The sequence below is a fragment of the Gavialis gangeticus genome, unplaced genomic scaffold, assembly GCF_001723915.1.
Source record: "Gavialis gangeticus isolate Ggan-Ray unplaced genomic scaffold, GavGan_comp1, whole genome shotgun sequence".
Taxonomy (NCBI): domain Eukaryota; kingdom Metazoa; phylum Chordata; order Crocodylia; family Gavialidae; genus Gavialis; species Gavialis gangeticus.
This window is the reverse complement of record NW_017729024.1, coordinates 76916053-76921431: the sequence shown is the minus strand read 5'-3', so window position 1 is coordinate 76921431 and position 5379 is coordinate 76916053. Positions and strand designations below refer to the sequence as shown.

Below are 5379 nucleotides of genomic sequence, written 5' to 3'. Positions count from 1 at the left end.
CCCCCCCCCCCCCCCCCCCCCCCCCACATCCCCGGGCTTAGTTGGCTAACATTGTATCTCCTGTAACCTAACTGTGTTCCCCTCCTCACCCCCATCCCTCTATTGTTAGTCCCTTGCTCGGGCAATCTGTATTTCCCTACCAGCTTTGTCATCTTTTTTTTGGATTCCCAATCCTAAACATTTACTAATAAAAGTCATTCTTTTGTTTGCCACATAGGAGCTGGGGGAGCTGCTGTGGTATGTGGTGCCCCCTTCAGAGTAGGATGCAATGGTTTAACATGCCACAGTGACTAAATATCAAGCCCAGAAGCTTATTATAGAGAAGCAAACTAGTTTGGCTCTGTGACAAAGGAGGCTAGGCAAACTGGATTCTAGCCTGCAGATACCGCAGAGATACCAGAGAGCTTCCTGACATTCACAGCATGTGGTTTGGTTGCTTCAAACTGTGCACAAACAAGAATGTTCAGTGATTCTAGCAAGCCACCAAGACTTTAAGATATGCAAGGAGAAGGAGGAATACAGTGCCTTTTAAAAGCACCTTCTCATGCTTTTCTAATGAGAATTTCATGGAAAAAATGGCACTTTGGGGTAACCAGATAAAATTCTCTCTACTCAATACCAAAGACTATAGCAAATAACAGTAGTGCAATACCTTTTCAAAAAAGAACAAAAGAATTCCTTTCTATTCGGCACCCTAAGCATAGAGTTTGCCACCAGACCTCCCTCTACAACAATCAAGTCTCTCAGATACCTTTTTCCCTATGCTAAGAACAGCAAAACCCCCAAGAAATAATACCAAAAACAATACCTTAAGTTTTATTTGTGTGTTTTGAGATCCGTGACTTACCACGGCATTCCCTGGAGCTGAAAGAGGAGTTGGCAAAGGAAGTAGCAAAAATGGATATGATGAAATTTAGGAATTGATGCAAACCTGACTCAGATCAGTATACAGGCATAAATTTTATTTTCTGTAAAACTGGGTACATCCCAACCTCATAGGAATGCTACATTAAAATAAACACATGAAAAATTGCGAGGTGATCAGATACTAAAGTGCTGATGGCCAAATAAGGATAATAGAAACAGAAAAAGATAGAAAAAATATTGTTTAACAAGTTTGCCAAATACAAATGTAAGCCTTACTCTTCTAAAATTCTTTGGATAAGCCCTAAATCCTTTTTTAAACAGAAGTATAATATTTGATACCCTTCAGTTATCAGGAATAGTGGCTGTTTTTATTCAGAAACTGTATGTTTGTTACCAGTTCAGCTACTGTGTACTTCTGCTCCTTCAGAACTGCTGAACCAGCAAATCATCTTGGACTGGTGACTTACTGCCTTTTAAAATTATCCATTTGTTTCAGTGCCTCTACTTACATCTCCTCAATTTCAGCTTTATTACCAAAAAGAACACCCCATCAGTGAAAACTGATGCAAAGAAAACATTAAGATTCTCAGCCATGTCTTTTGCTTTCCTTAATTGTCCCCTTTAAGACACTGATTCTTTCATAGGTTTCCTGCTTCTGATGCATTTAATCTCACTTGCTATTATACTTTTAGCTATTTTTAAAAAAAACACCCATTTATACCTTTTTAAAAGTTTCCTCCTTATTGCTTGCTGTAATTTTATGCTTCTCTGAAATCAGCGCAGAGAAAAAATCCAATGAAATGCCAAAGAGGTTGAGACAGTGTCTTAACTGTTAAACAGTGCCAAATGCAGAATGCTGCAAAATAGGCACTTGGAAAGGCAGGAAAAAAATAGCTCAGTAGAGCTGGTGGGGCACACTGTACCATATAAATAACCTCAACAAAGCCACGAGCACAAAGACAGCTCAGCACTGACTATGCCAGCCAGAATGTTGGAAAGCCAGTCAGACAGAAAGTTATTCATTGGAGCTGACTAGAACGTAAATGAAAGCAATGCCAGCATGATGGCAGATCCAGTCCAGTCACTGCTTCCAACAACCTTTGCATGGCAATTAACTTATAGCAGTTTGCTGGAAGGCTCTCATACATGAGTGAAAACTAATGGTACCCAAGTTCGGAAAGTATGGAAACAAGGCATGCGTGTCAAGCCAGCACTACCCAGAGCAAGTAAAAAAGCCAAAGTTCAGTTATACTCAGTGATACTGCATTGAAGATTATGACTTATATTATCTTCCACTCTATAACCCTTTTCCAAATCTAGTGGATTTGGCACCAGGTAACTCTGCTAGTTTAAGAAGAACTTACTGAGCAGTAGAAAGCTAGCACAGCCACATAATGCCAATTTTTGCTGATCTTCCCCAAGAGAAAGGGCCAGGTCTCCTAGTATTATTGTTTGGACTCTCGTATTTACTCAACTATAAGATAAGGTCCTCCTCCCCACCCCATTGGCATAGGGGAAAAAAAAGCCTTTCATCTTATAATCGCAAACAAAGAAATCTCACTAAATACACTACCACTACGCTGCTGCCAAAAACAGCATGTGCTCAGCAATGGAAGCCAACTATGAAGCTGATTCAATGCAGCCAACACTGAGCATGACAATAAAACATTTTGGGTAAACATGCTCATGGGAATCTTTTTTTTGGCCCTTAAAAAAAAAAAATTAGGTGGGTGTTCCCTTCATAGGGAACCAACACCAGGTCTGAAGGTACTGCAATGGGATGGCCACAGTGAGCCCTGATACCCTCCACTGGGTGCCAAAAATGTTAAAGATCACAATGACCAAGTTTGAGGCACAAGGAAATATAGAAGACCCATGTGAGGGACTCTGTAGCAGAGGGTGGGCAGTAGGGCTGTGCAAAATTTCGACGAGTGTTTTGTTTCGCAGATGTTTTGACGTGTTTCGAGCTTGAAACAGTAAAATCAAAATGAAACAAAAGGCTTTGAAACAAAATGAGGGCACTCGAAACGTTTCTAAAGTTTTGAGTTTCGAAGCAGCCCAGTGATGGGAGGCAAGGGAGAGCCAGGGCCGCACTCCAAGCGGCTCTGCCAGCCCCATGGAGCTCAGCCCAGTGGTGGGAGAGCCAGTGGCGGAGCCACTCAGAGTGTAGCCCTGGCCAGTGGCTCTCCCCCGTCTCCTGCCGCCAGGCTCACCTTTGCAAGGCTGCGGAGCCTCCCGCCACTGGGCTGTGCTCACCAGGGCAGCACTCCGAGCAGCTCCACCACTGGCTTTCCCGCCACTGGGCTGAGCTCCATGGGGAAGGCAGAACCACTCAGAGTGCAGTCCAGGGGTGGGAGGGGGAGGAGAGCCTGGGCTGCACTCTCAGCAGCTCCACCAGCCCCACGGAACTCAACCTGCACTCCCAGCACTGCTGGACTCCTCCACGGGGTGCGGGCCCCCAGATCTGCGCGCAGGATGACAGGAGGTTGGCACTGCTGTCTGGACCCAGCAACAGCAGCAGTCTTCCCAATGCTGGGTGCGGCTGCACTCAGCGCTGGTCCCAGGCGGCAGCCTCCTGTCATCCTGAATGCAGATCCAGGGGCACACACACCCAGCAGGAGTCCGGCACAACCCCACACCCCTCCTGGGGGCGCAGGCCTCCAGATCTGCACGCAGAATGACAGGAGGCTGCCTCAGCCAGCAAGTGACACAAGTTTTGCTTTTAGAAGTTTGAGGTGCAGTTTCCCTGAAACCCCTACACCTCTCTCCTTAAAACTTGGCAGGGTTAATGCCCTCAAAAGGGGCTATCATCCCTGGAATTTTCATCTGAATCAGGCAAGAAATGACAAAGTTATAGTCATTTTCATGATTCCCCATTATAGCCTAGGGGTGAAACGTCAAAATACGTCGAAACACTTAAATAATTTTGATGAAACAAAATGAAACACTGTCTCTTCAAAATGGCGAAACAGAATTTGAAATGAAATGGTGCTGGCACAGCCCTAGTGGACTTAGGGGTGTGAATGCAACTAAGTTGCGTATGAAACATGCAGCCAACTAAGCCTGGGGTGAAGGGGTGGGAAGAAGGAAAGGAGGGGAGGAGACGTAATGCTTATACAGCAAAGGACATATACGAGACCCCGCACAACAATACAATATTCAAGTAGAAAGATGGTTTGTAGGTACACACAGAGTTACAAATAGTGTTATGTGGGATACTATTGTGAGGGAAAGGAAGGATTTAAAAAGTCCTTAAGAGTCCTTTAGGTGTAGCAGCGAGGGGCAGTCAGGCAGTCCCCTCTGCATCGCTACCAGATGGCAGTCTGGTGGGGTTAACTTATTGGTGCTGTCCTGCGATCTGCTCCATGTAGACCAGTCCCTGGACCAGTGGATGGTGTCAGACACCATGAGGCACTGCATCAGCTTAGCATAGCGGCAAGATATGCGGCAGGAATGCAGGATGCTTTTGTTGCTGGGGTCCCATGCTCCGAGCACCCCGATGATCAGTGCCTTGACTGTCATGTCATATGGCCAGCACCTCAGGATGTCTGCCAGCAGCTGGTACTTGTCTTGCTTCCCTTCACAGACTTCAACGAAGGCTTGCTGCCAGTTCTCAAAGGGGATGGTGACATCTACCATCACCATATACTAACACCACTTGCTGTTCTCATTGGTCACAATGATATCCAGGTGCAGCTGCCTTCATAGCCTGGGATGGTGTGATTGACAGAAACAGTCCCCACCGAGGCTAGGATAGCTGTGGCCAGCCAGTCCTGAACAGCACTGTGGTGTAGCTGCCACATTCTTGCACAGCACATAGGTGAGAGTCTCTGCCTTGTTGCCATAGGCACCTCTTGTCATGGTTCCTATACTGGACAGCAGTATTGAGCAGCAGGCAGTTGAAGCGGATGCGGTGAATGAAGCACCAGTCCGTAAACCATGTGAAACTGCTGCTGGGCATGAAGTGCTTGCGCTACATTTGATCTTAGCCAAAAAGGCCAAGATGCTGATGGGAACCCACCATTAGGACAGGCTAGTGCAGCCCATCTGAATAAGACACATGATTGTACCCATTGAAAAATCAGTCCCACTCACCACTACCTCTTTTTCAAAGTGAGCCATTACATTGTATACATTTTGGCTTCCTCTTCATTCCCACAGCTGAGCTCTGCCTCTTTCCTATTTTGAATGATTTCTGTTTCTTCACCAACTTTAAATGCTTCACAAACATCACCAAAGGGCAACAAACAGTTAACCCAGAATACCACTGTCGCCCCTTCTCTCAGCCTGGCACACAAGATTAGCGTGGCTGCACCTTCCATGAGGTAAAGCTGGTTCAGGTTGACCTGCACCTCATCTGTATATAAATTTTGGAGTATCCCAGGATTCGTGACAAGAACACCCAGTTCCAGTCACAAGGAGGGGGTAATTAGCACATGGCTCCTTCATCTCACACACACACACACACACACACACACACACACACACACACACACACACACACACACACAC

The 5379-nt window shown here is 45.9% G+C and overlaps 1 protein-coding gene and 1 long non-coding RNA gene across 5 annotated transcripts in view; one reads left to right on the top strand and one right to left on the bottom strand.

Moving 5' to 3' along the window:
* LOC109297484 overlaps positions 1-3583 on the top strand; it is a 10714-nt gene extending 7131 nt beyond the window's left edge. The window contains exons 2-3 of the long non-coding RNA XR_002097329.1: positions 2296-2301; positions 3483-3583. This is a non-coding gene — a long non-coding RNA (uncharacterized LOC109297484). The remainder of the gene's footprint in view (positions 1-2295; positions 2302-3482) is intronic.
* Positions 1-5379, bottom strand: part of APC (APC, WNT signaling pathway regulator) — a 223955-nt gene that overhangs the window by 113061 nt on the left and 105515 nt on the right. The window lies entirely within an intron of this gene.